The 19,836-nt window shown below is 35.4% G+C and overlaps 1 long non-coding RNA gene across 1 annotated transcript; it reads right to left on the bottom strand.

Annotated features, from left to right (window-relative positions):
* Positions 1-493: 493 nt before the first annotated feature.
* Positions 494-16,250, bottom strand: LOC140037022 (uncharacterized). The gene is made up of 3 exons (XR_011840846.1): positions 15,653-16,250; positions 13,944-14,003; positions 494-684 (listed from the first exon to the last, which is right to left on the bottom strand). It is a non-coding gene; the product is annotated as an uncharacterized lncRNA (long non-coding RNA).
* Between the last annotated feature and the right edge of the window lie 3,586 nt (positions 16,251-19,836).

The raw sequence follows: 19,836 nt of genomic DNA, 5'->3' as shown, positions 1-19,836 counted from the left end.
ATCACGCATTCATGCAATGTAAACATGCCCTCATAGCAAATTAACAAGACAAGAAAACCACTACAGTCATTCACTTATTCGCGTGTCATTCAAAGGAGAGTACTTAAGCAAATAATAGCATTTTCTCAAGTCATGCATAATCAAATAACATGCATTGGAACACTCACCAATCAATTGAAACTTTTCACTTTAACCCTGGTTCGTCCTCTTGAGCTCTCTCGAGTCCTGTGGTCATATATTATATTAAAAGACTAGCAATACAAAACCAAAATACATGAAGAAATTGAGGTTTCAAAACTTCATTTACTAAATGCATCAATTTACAAGTTTTATACTCATATAACCTATCAAAATATAATATTTTTGTGACAACCCCGTTTTTCCAAAAGGCGAACCAGAGGGGTCAGCAGGCGTCTGCCCAACTTTCGTCAGGACTCACTAAATCCATAGCAAGAATTATTTGAAATTTCTAAACTAACCAAAATAATGTTCATTACACCCCAAAATAACATTTACATACATCCAAAAGCATAACATAGGTTTGCGTACAAAAGATTCATCATTCGACGTCTATCTTAACTACAACTCAAAAATATATACACTACAGTCATTTCTACTAAAGTAAAAACTTAAAGTCTCTCAAAACATTCCAGCAATATTCTTGAGCACTCTCGGATCCAAATCCTGTTAAAGAAAACAAAAAGTGGGATGAGTTTATGCCCAGTGAGCATTTCAGGTAAATAGGCAGAATAAGAGAATAACACAATTTAACATGTAAGCACGTTTTTCCTAGTAATATAGGTTCAAGTAAATCGATACTCAACTTTAGAAACTGGTAGTGGAGCAATTAATTTTAATAAGAATCTTTCAATGTAAATTACTTGATAAACAATAACATTCATGCGTGCATTCAGTCATTCGTTCAAGTAAATACAAAGATGAACAATAATTTTAACATTACAAGGATACGGGGCTCACAGGGAGCAACATTCACCTTATAACTGCCAATAAACAATCCCCTACATTTTACCACCTTATAACCTCCGAACTCCCACTTTATGTCCTCCAAAGGATCAACAATTCCCTCATTTAACATTCACCTTATACCCTCCGAAAAATCAACAATCCCCTTATTTAACATTAAATATTAAGCATTGTACTCAAGGCCTTTCGGCAAAGAGTTTTGAGCTTTGCACATAACATTGGTAAGTTATAAACCCAAGGCTGTCCAGCTGATCCGACCTCGCAAATGGCGGGTCTCAAATAGAGTGCCAGCATAGGGTTAATTTCAGTTCAACCGATGCGATAAAGTAGACATCCGTCTACATTCTTGCACATTTATCACACATTCATGCAATGTGAACATGCCCTCATAGCAAATTAACAAGACAAGAAAATCACAACAGTCATTCACTTATTCGCATGTCATTCAAAGGAGAGCACTTAATCAAATAATAGCATTTTCTCAAGTCATGCATAATCAAATAACATGCATTGGAACAGTCACTAATCAATTGAAACCCTTCACTTTACTAAATCGAGGAGAAAACCTCATGTGCTTACTAAATCAATGTTGCAAAAGTCATTTGGAGCACAAGAACATCAATTATAGTCAAACATTTGAAGAAATTAGAACAAGATTTTTAAAGTACAAAGTTGAAAATTGTCCGATCTAAAATGTGTGAGGACCCGAATTTTCCTCAATTATAATTCTATTTTAATGGCTTAATTAATTATTTATTCACCCGTTTTCTCCGAATAATTTATTTCGACCATTTTAAATCCATTTATATGGAATAATGTCTCAATTATATTTTTAAACCGTCTTGTTAGTAAATTTAATTTTTTAGGACTAATTTAGTGAAAAATAGCGAGTACACATTTTTCGAGACAATAGTCGATCCGAGAGTACAATAATTTTGGAGAATTGAGGACTCATGTTTTATTTCTAAAATGGTTATTTTATAATTAATTACATTAGTAGTAGTTAATTATATAATCGTTATATGAATTTCTTGTAAATTTCGCATTATCGCGCGCAAATCGAAAATTCGCGTAAATCGAGCCGGAGCGGCTAAGTGAAGATTTAAGAAACTTAATCTAGACTACTAAGAGTGAATAATTATAATGTTTAAGAAAGTGCATTAGAGGTTTAGTGCACAAGTGAAACAAACCCGAGAGAAAACGGACACGGAACACGCGCTAGGGAGAGTTGACTTTTGTGCACTTAAAGTCACCACCTACCAAGCTTCCATGAGAAGCTCTCCATATCAGATTTCATCTCTCTCTTTTCTCTCTAGAGCTGGCCGAAACTTGGAGGCCAAGAAGGAGACCAAAACTTCATCTCATCTCACTTCATTTCTACCTCAAATCTTACTCCAAATCACCTCAAATTTTGCATCCAACTTGCAAATCACTTGGAGATTCACTTGGACTAGGAAAGGAGCATCATTTCCACGGTTTCTTGGAGCTTCTTAGTGGCCGAATTCTGGTCTTCAACATCTAAGAAGGTAGCATATGATCTAACCCTTGAATCTTAGTTTTAGTGAGTTAAATTGCACTTAGAAGCTTGTAGCTTCATGTGGGTAACTTTGTTTGATTATAAATTTTGTGTGTGGGCTCTATGAAATCCCGCTATGGCTTGATGGATTGATTTGATGATATTTGATGTTGTTTATATTGGATTAGTGTTTAATCTAGTGGAAATAAGTTGTGTTGTTGAAGGAAAACTCAAAGGAGTGAGTTGAGCAAAAAAGGGACAATTCTGCCCTTGCCATTGCTGTGACCCGTAGTGCATTTTTTTTTTGTGGTTTAAATGACTGGATTTTGATGTAAATGTGTAATATAGGTTGTTTAGAAAGTTTCATCAAAAAATTTCGTGATTTGGATGGGTAAATGTTAAGATTTCGAAAATTTACCAAAACTGGAATTGTGTCCCGTATTGCTCTGGCAGTGTTTTTGTTTTAGCCATAACTCTTTACTCCGATGTTGAAATCGAGTACCGTTTGCGGAATTAGAAAATAGATACTCCCAGTTTTCCTACGGTATAAAATGCATGCCCTGGTTCCACCTGAGTGAGCCGTACCAACCTTGTAAAGTTGTCTATCCTGTTTCACGTCTGTACTGGAAGCCCTGTTTTGAGCTGCGACTTGATGCTCAAATATGAGTTAGTTGTGGATAGAATTTTAAAACGATTCCTTCTGAGAAATTATAGCCTTTTGAATGTAATTTCCAACTCCACCAACCATGTTCAATTCCAATTTGAATTGAGTGAGTTATGGCCTGATTTTGAAAATGTGATAAAGCTGGAAATCTGGAAAAATCCCTTCCTTCATGCTGGCCGACAGGTTTAGCTTGATGTGGGAGGTTTTGTTTCGAAATTCTTGATGTCCATTGTTTTTCAAGTACTTATCAAATGTTTCTAGAACACTGGTTTCACAAATGAATCAAATTGGACTGATTTCATGATACAAAGTGTTTGAAAAGGAAAGAGAAGCTTGAGTTGGCAGATTTGCTTTGAAAATTTCACAAACTTCAGTCATTTTGTTAACTGCCTTTCCACATGAGTTTTTACGTGAAATTTGGTAGAGATATAGTTCATATATGGAAGTTTTAGTGTACCAAAATTGGTGTTATTCTAAGACCATTTTGATACCCAAACGATGTCCCAAAATTGCTTTTCAAATCTGGAAAATTGTTCCTTTGCTCTTGGCTGAATGGTCAAATCTGATTTGGGAAGTTATATTTCGAAAACCTTCATGTCAATTATCTCTAAATTACTTATTGGATTTTTATGGAACCTTGGTTACAACATTTGAATTAATTGAAGTTGATTGTGTGGAACAAAGCTTTTAAAAAGGAAAATTGAAGTACAAGGCAGAATTGCCTTGGAAATTCTTGGAATTTTAGTGGCTTTGTTAACTGACTTCCCGAACGAATTGTTATATGAAATTTGACAGAGGAATAGCCCTTATATGGTAGAGTAATATACCAAATTTTGTGCCATTCTGAGTCTATTTCAATGTCCAACTGAAGTCCCAAAATTCATGTTTCAAATCTGGAAATTCTTGATCAATGAGGAATTTTTGGTCAACTTTGAGCTGCTATATCTTGGTGTTCAAAACTTCGATTCTTGTTCCGTTTGTTTTATTTTAAACTTTGATTGCAACTCTAATTGAGTTCCAAATTTCGGAGGCTAGTTCGTATTGTGTGAATTTTTCCGAATTTCCAAAGTTTGCCAAAAACCAACCCGAATCTGTCTTGGGAGTCCAAGTCAGCCACTTTCAGCCAAAATTTGAGTGTCTTCCATTTTGAATCTTAGAAAAGTGTTTTCTAGGAACTTTTAGTACTTCGGAACTAGTTTCCAACAGTACCAATTTTTCCATTTTTGGACCTACTGAGTGCAAGATATAATTTTTCTAAGTTTGACACACAAAGCTGAATTTTGCCAATTTCTTAGAAAATGCAATTTCGGAACCTTGACTTCTTTTCTCGATATAGATTGAACGTTTTGAACTTGATTTCATGGACGATGTTAGACTCTCTTTGAACTTTAAAACTCCACTCTTGAACCTCGAGTAGAGAGAATTGAACCTTTCTATTAAGACTTTGATTTAGTTTAATTGAGTGTGCATCCTTCTTGGTAAATGCATGATTTTAAGTAAAGTTAATTATTACTTGCTCAGGCGCTCAAGGGGACCTTCAAGAGGAACTCGAAGCGGATGCCTAAACACTTGTTTGAGTACTTACTCACTTGTTTTGAATAGGTGAGTGTTCCATATAGAAATACGCGATTTGAATAGTTTTATGACATGTTTTGTCACGGCCCCACCTCCCCCTAAGGCGAACCAGAGGGTTCGGCGGGCCGCCTGCCCAGCTCTCGCCGGGACTCAGTCGTTCACTACAAACCTCAATTAAATACAAGATACGATCTCAAATATAAATCCAATATTCCAACATTTACATATCAAAAGCGAAGCGTCCACGCTTCCGCAGCGCCACTCTGATCCTTGATACCAACTATTATACAGGAGGAAGTCCAAAACTAGACGATTACACATCCAAGCAATTCTAAACGTTCAATACAATCCCAATATGAACGATTACACAAAAGGAAATCCAAATTCAAGCCACACATGAGATAATCCATGAATAAACACTACAAGCCACTCCTTCGCCTTGAGCCCTGTGGAGGGGAATAAAACATTTTGGGGTGAGCTAGAAGCTCAGCGAGTAACCAAGAAATTCAGTTATCAAATCAGTTTCACAATCGTTCATTTCAATAATGTCATGCTTCAACAATCAATGCACTTTCACTTCTCTCATGAGCCAGTGAAATCATGATACTTAGACGTCCAACGCTCCAAACAATCATTTAACATTGAACATTAACATTGAACATTGAACATTGAGCGCATTGGTGCTCTACAGGAACATTAAACGGTGGAGGAAACGTCGGAGTCTAGCACACGAATTCCAAGTACTCATTTGAGCCAAAACATGTCAAGAACTTATATGCCGGCACACAGGATATGCAATCAAAGAAACGATGCAAGAAACATTTTAAAGTAACGTTGCAAGTAGTTTAAGGTCACTCACCTCCACGGCTCATAATCCTTGTTCAATATAGCCAATTCCATCATTCAAGTCCAAGCTTTTCACATGAAACTTAAGGTAACCAACGCTATTAAAAATCGGACAGCATTTCCCCATAAATTCATCCTTTCCATCCTACAATCAAACCCAATCACATAGCAATTAACCACAATTGCTCAAAACCAGAAAACAGTTTTGACGTCCTTTTGCGGTAATGGCACCAAAGGTACTACGAGTATCGGATGGAGGTCCAAGACCCACCGTTTCGAAGCTAAGAACCAGGGCTACAACAATGTAGAAGGTCAATCAGTCCAAATCCTAGCACAACTAGGTCAAATATGCAGAATACCAAACCAGAATCGTAATTGCAGGTTCCCAAATCACACAATGATGTAATTCGTCCAACTCAGTCTACACAGGTCCAAATGCATTGATTCCAAAGGCATATGATAGCTAAGACATTAAGCTACATTTCATCAGAAGACACCAACATCCAAATCCAAAGCAATTCCAGTCAAAACAGACAATTACAATCGCAGTTCTCACATTCTGATCACCCAGAACAGCAACAGTAAATTCGGCTTTTCTGATTCCACACTACTCCGATTGACCTGAAATTTTGTAGGCACCTTTAAAATGTCATTCCCTACAACTTTCATGTTCTGAGCTAAGGCCAATTCGGCCTCTATCTAGGACCAAAAATTCGGACAGAATGAAGAACCAAGAACCCTAATTTTCCAGATTTCTTCCAAAACAGAAATTAATTGCAATCTTCCACTTTTTCCACCTCCTAGAGTCATTAAACATCAATTCCCATCATCAAGGATAGCCACAACATCACATTCATATTAAACCAGAAAATTCATCAATAAATTGAAAACTTCATCAATTCATCCAAAACCAAGAAGTAAATCACAAAATTCATCACTTTAACTACCACTAGGCACTAATTAAGCTTCATTAAGTGTAGGAGAAAGTTCATATACCACTCACCTAGTAAACAAGAGAGGAAGAGTTGTAGGACACCTTAGCTTCTCCAAAAAACTTCACCAAATCACTCACTAGCACCAAATGGAAGGATTGTATGGAGTAGAAACAAATTTCAGCACTTGGGTTGGATGATTTGAGCTAGATGTTAGCTAAAATGGTGAAGAGCTCTCTTCCTTTCTTCCTTAAGGTTGGTCGGCCAAAGAAGAGAAAGAAATGGTGATTTTTGTGGCAAATTTGAGATATTTAATCAACAATTAGTAAGAAAGGTCAAAAGTCAAATAAGTGGCAACCTCTCTTAAAGTGACACATGTCACTTCATTAATGCAACTCTATCCTTTTGTCTCTCCAATAAAAATATCTTAACACTTTGTAAAATAATATCACTTAATACAAAATTCCAACAAGTGGTTAAAAATATAATGCATTTACCGCACTAGCGGGTCCCACGTCCAAAATACGCTTTTAATTTCTCAAAAACTAACCGATACTAGAAAAATCATTTTAAAACTATTTTTGCTCATAAACTTTATCTGGGGAATTTTTCTAATCAAGAAAATGTAGAAAAGGCGGGCGTTAAAACAATAAACCCTAGAAAATTAGAAAATTTTTCGGGTTCTCAAACTCATTTTTTTCGGGGCGTCACAATCTCCCCTCCTTAAAAGAATGTCGTCCTCGACATTCCCTCTTGTACTAATCACGTCAAGACATCCCGCAAGAATCACTAATACTTCAAACCAAACCCACAGTCCGGCATCCTAAACTTCAAGCCTAGGATACACTACAGAGATCTGAAGCCTAAGCTCTGATACCAATTGTCACGGCCCCACCTCCCCCTAAGGCGAACCAGAGGGTTCGGCGGGCCGCCTGCCCAGCTCTCGCCGGGACTCAGTCGTTCACTACAAACCTCAATTAAATACAAGATACGATCTCAAATATAAATCCAATATTCCAACATTTACATATCAAAAGCGAAGCGTCCACGCTTCCGCAGCGCCACTCTGATCCTTGATACCAACTATTATACAGGAGGAAGTCCAAAACTAGACGATTACACATCCAAGCAATTCTAAACGTTCAATACAATCCCAATATGAACGATTACACAAAAGGAAATCCAAATTCAAGCCACACATGAGATAATCCATGAATAAACACTACAAGCCACTCCTTCGCCTTGAGCCCTGTGGAGGGGAATAAAACATTTTGGGGTGAGCTAGAAGCTCAGCGAGTAACCAAGAAATTCAGTTATCAAATCAGTTTCACAATCGTTCATTTCAATAATGTCATGCTTCAACAATCAATGCACTTTCACTTCTCTCATGAGCCAGTGAAATCATGGTACTTAGAAGTCCAACGCTCCAAACAATCATTTAACATTGAACATTAACATTGAACATTGAACATTGAGCCCATTGGTGCTCTACAGGAACATTAAACGGTGGAGGAAACGTCGGAGTCTAGCACACGAATTCCAAGTACTCATTTGAGCCAAAACATGTCAAGAACTTATATGCCGGCACACAGGATATGCAATCAAAGAAACGATGCAAGAAACATTTTAAAGTAACGTTGCAAGTAGTTTAAGGTCACTCACCTCCACGGCTCATAATCCTTGTTCAATATAGCCAATTCCATCATTCAAGTCCAAGCTTTTCACATGAAACTTAAGGTAACCAACGCTATTAAAAATCGGACAGCATTTCCCCATAAATTCATCCTTTCCATCCTACAATCAAACCCAATCACATAGCAATTAACCACAATTGCTCAAAACCAGAAAACAGTTTTGACGTCCTTTTGCGGTAATGGCACCAAAGGTACTACGAGTATCGGATGGAGATCCAAGACCCACCGTTTCGAAGCTAAGAACCAGGGCTACAACATTGTAGAAGGTCACTCAGTCCAAATCCTAGCACAACTAGGTCAAATATGCAGAATACCAAACCAGAATCGTAATTGCAGGTTCCCAAATCACACAATGCTGTAATTCGTCCAACTCAGTCTACACAGGTCCAAATGCATTGATTCCAAAGGCATATGATAGCTAAGACATTAAGCTACATTTCATCAGAAGACACCAACATCCAAATCCAAAGCAATTCCAGTCAAAACAGACAATTACAATCGCAGTTCTCACATTCTGATCACCCAGAACAGCAACAGTAAATTCGGCTTTTCTTATTCCACACTACTCCGATTGACCTGAAATTTTGTAGGCACCTTTAAAATGTCATTCCCTACAACTTTCATGTTCTGAGCTAAGGCCAATTCGGCCTCTATCTAGGACCAAAAATTTCGGACAGAATGAAGAACCAAGAACCCTAATTTTCCAGATTTCTTCCAAAACAGAAATTAATTGCAATCTTCCACTTTTTCCACCTCCTAGAGTCATTAAACATCAATTCCCATCATCAAGGATAGCCACAACATCACATTCATATTAAACCAGAAAATTCATCAATAAATTGAAAACTTCATCAATTCATCCAAAACCAAGAAGTAAACCACAAAATTCATCACTTTAACTACCACTAGGCACTAATTAAGCTTCATTAAGTGTAGGAGAAAGTTCATATACCACTCACCTAGTAAACAAGAGAGGAAGAGTTGTAGGACACCTTAGCTTCTCCAAAAAACTTCACCAAATCACTCACTAGCACCAAATGGAAGGATTGTATGGAGTAGAAACAAATTTCAGCACTTGGGTTGGATGATTTGAGCTAGATGTTAGCTAAAATGGTGAAGAGCTCTCTTCCTTTCTTCCTTAAGGTTGGTCGGCCAAAGAAGAGAAAGAAATGGTGATTTTTGTGGCAAATTTGAGATATTTAATCAACAATTAGTAAGAAAGGTCAAAAGTCAAATAAGTGGCAACCTCTCTTAAAGTGACACATGTCACTTCATTAATGCAACTCTATCCTTTTGTCTCTCCAATAAAAATATCTTAACACTTTGTAAAATAATATCACTTAATACAAAATTCCAACAAGTGGTTAAAAATATAATGCATTTACCGCACTAGCGGGTCCCACGTCCAAAATACGCTTTTAATTTCTCAAAAACTAACCGATACTAGAAAAATCATTTTAAAACTATATTCTGTTTCATTTCCTCGGCCAACCTATCTGCAGTAAATTGAACTCATTCTTCCTTCAATGTTCACTTCAGTTTATACTTGTTTCTGTCATGCTCGAAGAAGTTAAGATGCTTTACAATACATTACAGCTTAATACAAAATTTAAAACCAAACTTTGCAGAAGACCGCTAGAGTTTCTTCACTTCTTTTCTCTCGGATGAGGCTATAAGGATTTCAGCAGGTTTCTTTCTTTCTTTTCCACTCAAAGTTTCAACTTTCACAAGTTTCTATAGCTAAAATTCACTTAATGGCTTCCATTTTTCCATTGATAACAAGCTGCAATTCATTTAGCCATCTCTCAGTTCCCACAGATTCAGTCCAGCTTCAATTTTATTCCTTCATCAGATTTTTCCTCAGTTAAAACTTATTTTTCCTTGCTAAAAACTAACATGCAGCCCATATATTCAGTGATACTCTGTAAATAAAAGAAGGTTACAAAGAGTTTTACCTTTCTCCTTTAAGTTTTAACGGTTGCAGGTTGCTCCTATTCTTAGCCTCGGTTCCTCAACTCTTGCACCAGCTATCTCTCCCTTCCTTGCGTTTGTTGGTTTGTTCGTTTATGTTTAGCAGCTGATGGAGTTAATCAGCTTCCTCTCCTCACCTCCAGTTCCACTCCCTCGGTTGGTTTTAGAAAGAAAGAAAGAAAGAAAGAAAGGAAGGAAGAAAGCTGCCTTGTTTTTTCTTCCTCTCGGTCACCGCCCAAGCTAGCAGATTAGTTTCTATTTGTTTCCTCTCAGTCACCGTCTGGACTTAGCAGATGATTTCTCTTTGTTTTCTCTCTTTCGGTCACTGCCTACTCAGCAAATTGGTAGTATATTCCTTCCTGGCAGCTGTCTTAATAGGAGTTACTCACCGCCCAAACTATCAGCCAATTTCTACTCATTTTCCCTTCCACCGCTTAAACTTAGCAGATGGTTATCTAGCTTCCGTTCGGTTCCTGTTTTGTCAAAATTCTAGTAGTTTGTTCCTTAGTTGCATCGTAGTTTAACCGAATCTCCAAGATTGGTCCGGTCCTTTAGTTTTGGTTCATTTGTTTGCTACGAGTCCATAATTTTATTGTCTCATACATTGATTCCAAATTTCGTTTATTCTAATTTGTATGTACCTTGGAAAATTTTCCTACATTGGTCTAGTAGAATTTCACACATTTGGCTTTAAGGAAAATTAATTAGTCATGTAACTTATTCAACTATATAATAAATTCTAATGACACAAATTGGCAATAAGTCTATCATATATTTGTTTGGTTCCTAAAATTTTTCTACACCATTCTATTATTTGTTTATTATGATATATATATATTTTATCCTTACCATTATTATTATTATTATTATTTTCTAAATTTCAATTTAATAGGAATTCAATTATGCATTTAATTTAACCATTTATTTGTTTTATATAATATTTCTAATGATAAGTTAAATATAATGAAATAAATTCGAAGTATGCACATAAATTTCCGAGTTCTCACATCCTTCTCCCCTTAAGAAAATTTCTTCCTCGAAATTTCGTACCTTTAATCGTAAAAAGTTCCAGGTATTCTTTCCACATTTTGTTCTCCAGTTCTCATGTCATTTCTTCCATTCCATGATGCTCCCATAGGACTTTGATTAAAGGAATTTATTTATTCTTCAATCCCTGTTTTTGAAATAACATGCCCCAGAAACAATATTTTCTCCATTCGAAATTCACACTTACAATTGACGCTTCCTTAAAGTCGATAACACTATCTTTAGATTCTATTCATGATCTTCCTTCTTAATTCTCCATTGATAGTATCGTTGTCAAAAATCTATCTTAGAAAACACCATTGGCCCTTGCAACAATTATAACATCGTTATAAGCTCAACTTTCAATCTCTCCTCTTTTTTTTTTTTCTCCAATCTTAATCTCATAGTTTCTATACACCACTTTGGTTACCAAATTTCACTCAGGTTAGTAATTATTTAATCCCAAGGACTAATAAATATTACAGCATTATAACAAAATAAACATATGATCATCAAATTACATACACACAATCTAAGTTACATTACACACCAACTTCATACAACTTTAAAAGCCAAACAATTCACGGATACATTCAACATTTTCATACATAACTCAAACTTCAATCCTTATAAACATGAAAGAAAACAATTCAATAATACATAAATTATTATAACCACACAGCTAATAGCTCAACCCTTAGTTTAGACTCAACTTAAACTTCATTAATCTAATTTTGGACAGTCCCACTAGACCCAATTTCTTCTTCTGGTTCTACTTCCATAGGTTCCTCTTCCTCGGGATCTTTCTCTGCCGGTTCGGCTTCACCTTCGACTCTAGGAGCCTCTACACCCTAACTTTCCCTATTTAGATTCTCCCCCCACAAGCTCTTCCATCAACACTTCACATTCAGCTAGAATCCCTTTAGTTCGGTCTCTTACCTATCTTAGTACCCTAGTGAGACGGTCTTTAGTCTCCTGCAACTGATCATACAAGACATTAGTTCACTCTTGCTCCTCTATCATATCAGTTTCCTACTTTAGGATCCTATCACGTCACATCCTTATGAATTTCCTCATTTCTTACATTCTAATATGAGCTCTCTCATTTGCTATTACTAATCTCTGTCTTTTACCCATTTGAACTAGTATCACTCGATCCAGATAGAAGTAAGTTCTTGAACAGTCACAGTGACTAGTCATTCAATGCCCTAGAACACACTGCCGAAAGGATACACCTGGTCCTTACTTAAAAACTATTTCACTCAAATTTCAGGTCAGAAAACCATATTTTTAGGCAAGAGTTGGCATATGATCTATTTACTATCGCAGGCTAATAAAATTATTCACCTTAAGATGGAGGATTTGCACTAATATTCAAGATCTCACCACAACCTCTTCACCCTTAGCTCTCAAAAGCTAGCCTTGGTCTCGTTAATTCTATTTCTTCAATTTAAATCGTGATTTCTGATCACGTCATAATGCAATATACTAAATTCTTCCTAATTTGTAAATACACCATTGAATGAAATATCTGGTACTTGGGTACAAGAATCTGAAAATAGGATAATTCATAGCCTAGGTTGGCCAGTCCCAAGAGTAAATTACCCATATTTGAGATTCCTACCTGATGTACTTATCTAATCCCCTTAGCAATAGTAATTAATTCAACACTTAAAAGGTCAATCCCCACAGTTCGAGAACCCTCTCCCGGCTTGACCTCATTAAGAGCTTTGATACCACCTGTGACGACCCGCCCTCCTCCTAGGACGTACCCTAGAAGTTAGCGGACCGCCTGCCTGGCTCTCGTCAGGACTCATTTATTTACATTAACTTCAAAGATAACATTTCTCATTAATCATCCAAACATCCATTCTTAATACTTCTTAGTAAGACAAAAGCTTTGTCCACTACAAATTACAAAAGTAAATCATCCAAACGTTCATTCTTAAGTATATCACCCAAGTACATCACCAACTAGTGTAAAATATAAATCTACCCATTAAGAGATGCAAAATGCAGGTCTTATCATCAATATAACACTCTAACTCTATTTGATCGTCCTTCAAACTTCAACTCCTGTAAGGAAAACAAAGCTAAAAGGTTGAACTAATGCTCAGTGAGGTTTCCATGCAAGCAACAATCAATAAACATTTAAACCAGATAAGCCAGTAACAAAATTAAGCAATTAAAGAACACTTCACTGAATCAAGTAGAGAACACTTCACTGAACATTCACTTTTAAAAAGGATACAGTGCTCGCATTAGAACCACTTCAATGCACTACACACTCCACCGAACTCCTCCTTATAACCTCCAAAACAATAAACACTTCCCTCACTTAGATGGCCATATCAACATCAGTAATCTGCTACTCCTTGGTAATACTCGAGCATACCAATACACTTACCCAAAGCTACCGTCCTATCCGACAAGCCCTTTTGCTGGCTCGAGTAGTCCGTTGAACAAAGGGTTTTGGGGCTCAGTTCAGCCGGTGTGGTAAAGTACACACATGGCTTACAGTCATGCACATTTACAATAACACTTGATCAATTATCAACCTTCAAGTTCAAACTAAGTCGAGTGCGATAATGTACACTCCCGACTTAGAAGGCAAGGGACAATTGAGATATACTTTACAATGAATCACTAGCAATATTCCATAATAAGCACATTTATCACATAATTTCACTTAAGTAAACATAAACAGTTAAACACACAAATCCGGAAACACTCACCAAGTTTCCAAATAAATTACTCTTGAGCCTCGAGTTTGTTTCCTGAGTCACAGCTATTCCCTGAGATAAGTGTATAAGTCCAAAGTAAATATACAATTTGTAGATATTCATTTATTATTTATTACCCTATTATCGGAACTATTAAAATCAAGTTTGACTTTAAAATACAAAATATAATATATTCAATATTTATTCTACATTTTATTTCGAACTTTATTGACTTTATCATTTTAACAAAGAAATATACACATTTTCTAAGGTTATGATTTATAAATATTTAAATTAGGATTAAATCATTTCTCACTCTATATCTTAAAGTTAAAATAAATAAACTTTTCATCCTTCTCTTCTTCTTTTTTTCCAAATCAAATTCTAAGTTGTCTATGATTTAAGTTTTGTATAAACTTATTAGTTTTCTTGTTTAAGTTTCTTAAATGTTCATAAGCGGAGTTTCACAACGAATTAGCTTAAAATTTCAAGATTCCATAAAAGTTTCATTTCTCCCTTCATCCGGTCAGCATAAACAATATTTTAGCTCAAATGTTCCTTAACCTACAACAACTCCACTTTTTAATTGCTTAAACTTTAGTCACCTAGTATACATTTCATTCAAGGTGAATAACTCATAATTTCAGCATGTCGGTCGCCCACATCATATACAAAATTTGTCATCTTCAATCGCAACCATTAACTAGGCTTTCTAGCAATGTATCGGTCCAATATTCGGTACATTTCCCTCAAATCTTTCCTTTCACTCTCATGTCCCAACTAGACAAGTTAATTACATTTATTAAGCTACAAAGTAGCATTGTACAGAACGTGGAAAGTTTTGCAGCTTACTTAGAGGAAAAAACTGATCAACTCTTCCTTCTTTCTCTCGGCCATAAGGTAATTCAGCAGCACATTTCATAGTTTTCCTCTCATTTGCCTTAGTTTAACTCTACTCACGAAACTAGTCATAGTCACTAAATCACAGAGCAACCTTAGTTCTACCTGTGGAAGTTCACAGAGCCAGAAATTAAAAGAATGGCTGCTCTACAAGCTGATTTCCTTCCCTTTTTTTTCTATCCTAACAGATTGTACCAACTTCCTTTTGTCAAATTTTAGTTAAGCTTCCTGAAGTTTTCTGATTTCCAAGGCACCTATCTGTTAAGGTAAAGAATTAACATATCTCATGCGGTTGTTAGTAAGTGTTTCCAATATATTAACAACAAGTTGCATATTCTGTTTCATTTCCTCGGCCAACCTATCTGTAGTAAATTGAACTCATTCTTCCTTCAATGTTCACTTCAGTTTATACTTGTTTCTGTCATGCTCGAAGAAGTCAAGATGCTTTACAATACATTACAGCTTAATACGAAATTTAAAACCAAACTTTGCAGAAGACCGCTAGAGTTTCTTCACTTCTTTTCTCTCGGATGAGGCTATAAGGATTTCAGCAGGTTTCTTTCTTTCTTTTCCACTCAAAGTTTCAACTTTCACAAGTTTCTATAGCTAAAATTCACTTAATGGCTTCCATTTTTCCATTGATAACAAGCTGCAATTCATTTAGCCATCTCTCAGTTCCCACAGATTCAGTCCAGCTTCAATTTTATTCCTTCATCAGATTTTTCCTCAGTTAAAACTTATTTTTCCTTGCTAAAAACTAACATGCAGCCCATATATTCAGTGATACTCTGTAAATAAAAGAAGGTTACAAAGAGTTTTACCTTTCTCCTTTAAGTTTTAACGGTTGCAGGTTGCTCCTATTCTTAGCCTCGGTTCCTCAACTCTTGCACCAGCTATCTCTCCCTTCCTTGCGTTTGTTGGTTTGTTCGTTTATGTTTAGCAGCTGATGGAGTTAATCAGCTTCCTCTCCTCACCTCCAGTTCCACTCCCTCGGTTGGTTTTAGAAAGAAAGAAAGAAAGAAAGAAAGGAAGGAAGAAAGCTGCCTTGTTTTTTCTTCCTCTCGGTCACCGCCCAAGCTAGCAGATTAGTTTCTATTTGTTTCCTCTCAGTCACCGTCTGGACTTAGCAGATGATTTCTCTTTGTTTTCTCTCTTTCGGTCACTGCCTACTCAGCAAATTGGTAGTATATTCCTTCCTGGCAGCTGTCTTAATAGGAGTTACTCACCGCCCAAACTATCAGCCAATTTCTACTCATTTTCCCTTCCACCGCTTAAACTTAGCAGATGGTTATCTAGCTTCCGTTCGGTTCCTGTTTTGTCAAAATTCTAGTAGTTTGTTCCTTAGTTGCATCGTAGTTTAACCGAATCTCCAAGATTGGTCCGGTCCTTTAGTTTTGGTTCATTTGTTTGCTACGAGTCCATAATTTTATTGTCTCATACATTGATTCCAAATTTCGTTTATTCTAATTTGTATGTACCTTGGAAAATTTTCCTACATTGGTCTAGTAGAATTTCACACATTTGGCTTTAAGGAAAATTAATTAGTCATGTAACTTATTCAACTATATAATAAATTCTAATGACACAAATTGGCAATAAGTCTATCATATATTTGTTTGGTTCCTAAAATTTTTCTACACCATTCTATTATTTGTTTATTATGATATATATATATTTTATCCTTACCATTATTATTATTATTATTATTTTCTAAATTTCAATTTAATAGGAATTCAATTATGCATTTAATTTAACCATTTATTTGTTTTATATAATATTTCTAATGATAAGTTAAATATAATGAAATAAATTCGAAGTATGCACATAAATTTCTGAGTTCCCACATGTGAATACTCTAGAATTTTGAGCAAATTAAATTCGGTAATGGTACATTGTTTAACGGATATAACTAGCAATGCCTCTTTGACTGTCCTTGATGAAGGCCTTCCTAATTTGGACAATATCTAGAGAGCAGATGGATGAATTGAAACTTGGGCTTCCACTTGATTGCATTGAGCTCTATTTTTTTGATCTTCAATTCCAATGACAGAGTGGCAAAAATATCTAAATTAGGTAGTCGTTAATTGTCATATTGACGTGCGCGGGGTATACATATAATATTAAGCTCATCCCAATCAAGTTTTACATTTATAAATTCTTAAATACCCCACACGCGATTTATCGCAAGTATACGAATCGTGAGCGAGTATAGGGTATTAAGGGTCGATCCCACAGGGAAGAATGCAATTACCGATGTTTTCAAACTCCTTTATTATTTAGACTACCACAAATATAAAATTTAAGAAAATAACACTAGAAAGCTCCTAGAGATATGAAATTCCTTACTACTCTTGCAAATGAGATTATCGGTTAAGTGAATGCTATTATCTTGATTAGTTATGGCGTAATTTCCTAATGTATGTGAAACCTACTTTCGTAGTGAATCAACTATACTTGTAATTAAGTCATACCTACTCTCGTGGTTATGAAATTAACTACAAGTTCATTTCTTCTATGAAATTACATGAAACAAGTCACTTAAGCCGCATAGGTGCACCTCTACTTTCGTGAGTGTACTCCCTAGGCTTATCACTTCTTTGAACTAGTGTTAAATTCCAATTTTCATTGCAAACTTAACACCTTAAGATTATCATAATTAATGGCCAGTTAATCATGATTAGATAACCAAAAGTGATAAATAGCTTGCTCAAAATAATATGACCAAATAACCAAATAAACATCATTAACAAAATATAGCAAGTTCAACCATAACTCTAGGCATAAACTTTAACTAAACATAATAAAAACACAAAGCCAACTTGTATTATAATTAAACATGAAATTCAATAAAAGAGAGAAAGTAGTAGAAGAGATATCACCCTTGTCACATGAGATCGACCTCTTCATCTTTGCTCCTCCAATATTCATCCAAATCTAACTACAAATACAAGATGGATAAACTACTCTACCTATACTATACTAATGAACCAAGGAAACTCTAGTGAAAACTACATTTCTGGTGAGTTTCTCTAGCCTTCTCCCAAGTTATTTTGAATCCTGCAAGTCCATGGCTATATATAGATGAATGCAATCAGGAAATGAGGCTTGAAACATCCCTTTTACAGCTGCTAATTGGTTGTCATACGTTCATCCATAGCTGTAAATTGTTGAAGGAGAAAACAGGTTGTACCAGCAGCTATTTCTGACCAGAATCTGGCTACTTCAACTGCTATTTTCTCTATAATGACGGCTAAATTAGCTCTTGTGAAAAACATAGAAGTTGTAGCCCATTGAAATAGCTGTCCAATGCCTCAAGAATCATCCAATTTAGAGCTGTCTAGACCGATATATGATAAAAATACCACTGACTGGTCAATTCCGCGTTTTCAGCTCTCAGCAGCAGACTTTTACTTCTGTATTTTGACATTTTGACCAGGAAAACAGCCGAATTGGACTTTTGATGTCTTCATACCAAATGTAGATCTGTCTCTTAGCTTTAAAATGATATAAAGATCATCTGAATCCAATGTATGTAGCCCAAGATATAGCCAAAATACCAACAGATGCCAAAGCTGACTTTTGTTTGATTCTTTTGTTCTCAAGTTGCATTTCTCAGCTGAGTTGAATTTCGGTATTTCAACTTTTGGACAATGAAAACGGCTGAATTAGATTCTGATGTCTTCATACCAAATTTAGATCTATCTCTTAGTTTCAAAATGGTATAAAGATCACCTCAATCCAATCTGTGTAGCTCCAGATATAGTTAAAATACCAAAACGTGTCAGAGTTGTCAAAGCTGACTTTTCTTGATTCAAATTGCATTTTTCCTTTTACACTTCATATTTTATTTTCACCATTTTAATCCATCTTCAATTATCCAAATATTTTCTCAATGCACTTCATTTGATGATTGAATCATTAAACCTACAAAATATGAAGTTTTTACCATAAAAATCAATAGAAATGCAATTTTCACACTTTAACCACAAAATGCATATTTTCACTAGAATCTTAGTTAATTATTTATAAAACTAAATAAAACACACCAAAACTAATTAATAAAGCACACTCAAAATACGTAAAATATACTCTTATCACATATCTCTAGAAACTAAATGGGGAAACTTCATAGATTTCATGCATCTTAAATTAATTAACTTTGCATAGAAAAATAGTAAGTCATTAATGTGAAGTAGACGCATTATGCCTAATGGTGAATGCAAGATGAATTTTTCCATTAACAATCAAAATTTGATTCAACTACAAGTTTTAAGATCTTGCATTGTTCAACATAAGTTAACATGTGTTTTGATTGCTCTCATTGCTCATTTTACTTTGTTTTTTTGTTTTAATTTTAGTTTGTTTAAACTTAGTTTAATTTATTAAAATTTTAAAATTTTTGATAGGTTTAAATTTGGGGCAAGTAGGACTTGGGGTTTTGGTACTTAGACAATCAATGCTATATTAGAACTTGGTATGGTATTTGCACAAAACCCGCCCAAAGAAAAAGGTAGAACTTATCTCATACTACTTCTACGGTCTAGTTCTCTTGCTAAATTCGTATCAAATAGTAACCCAATAAGGATGCTTTTATTACTGCACTGTAATTAAATAAGAAATGAATCAGGAGGCTTAAGAAAAATTAATTCTTTGACATTGTGAAAATATTGCACATAGATTCGGAATCATCATCTAGCATAGCATGAAAGTAAAGTAAAATTATCATTTTGTTCTACTGGTTTAGTAAATGCATTTCAAATCATGTAAAATAGCCAAAGTTAAGAGGACCTTGAGATAAATCCAACCACATGTTTGGTGTATCAAATTGATTCTGCATGCTACAACATCTATTAAATGAAGTTGTCTGGGTGGATATACAAACAATTTTCTTTCTAATGCGCTATAAATTCCTTATGAACCGTTGAAAAAAGAAAAAGGAACATAGCGGAGAAAAGCTAAAGCCACTTGACATTGTTTACCCAAAAGATTTTCGGTCCCTAGAAGT

Source organism: Coffea arabica, chromosome 2e (genome assembly GCF_036785885.1).
Source record: "Coffea arabica cultivar ET-39 chromosome 2e, Coffea Arabica ET-39 HiFi, whole genome shotgun sequence".
In the NCBI taxonomy this organism is placed as follows: Eukaryota; Viridiplantae; Streptophyta; class Magnoliopsida; order Gentianales; family Rubiaceae; genus Coffea; species Coffea arabica.
The sequence above is the reverse complement of the archived record's forward strand: the minus strand, read 5'-3'. Positions and strand labels throughout refer to the sequence as shown.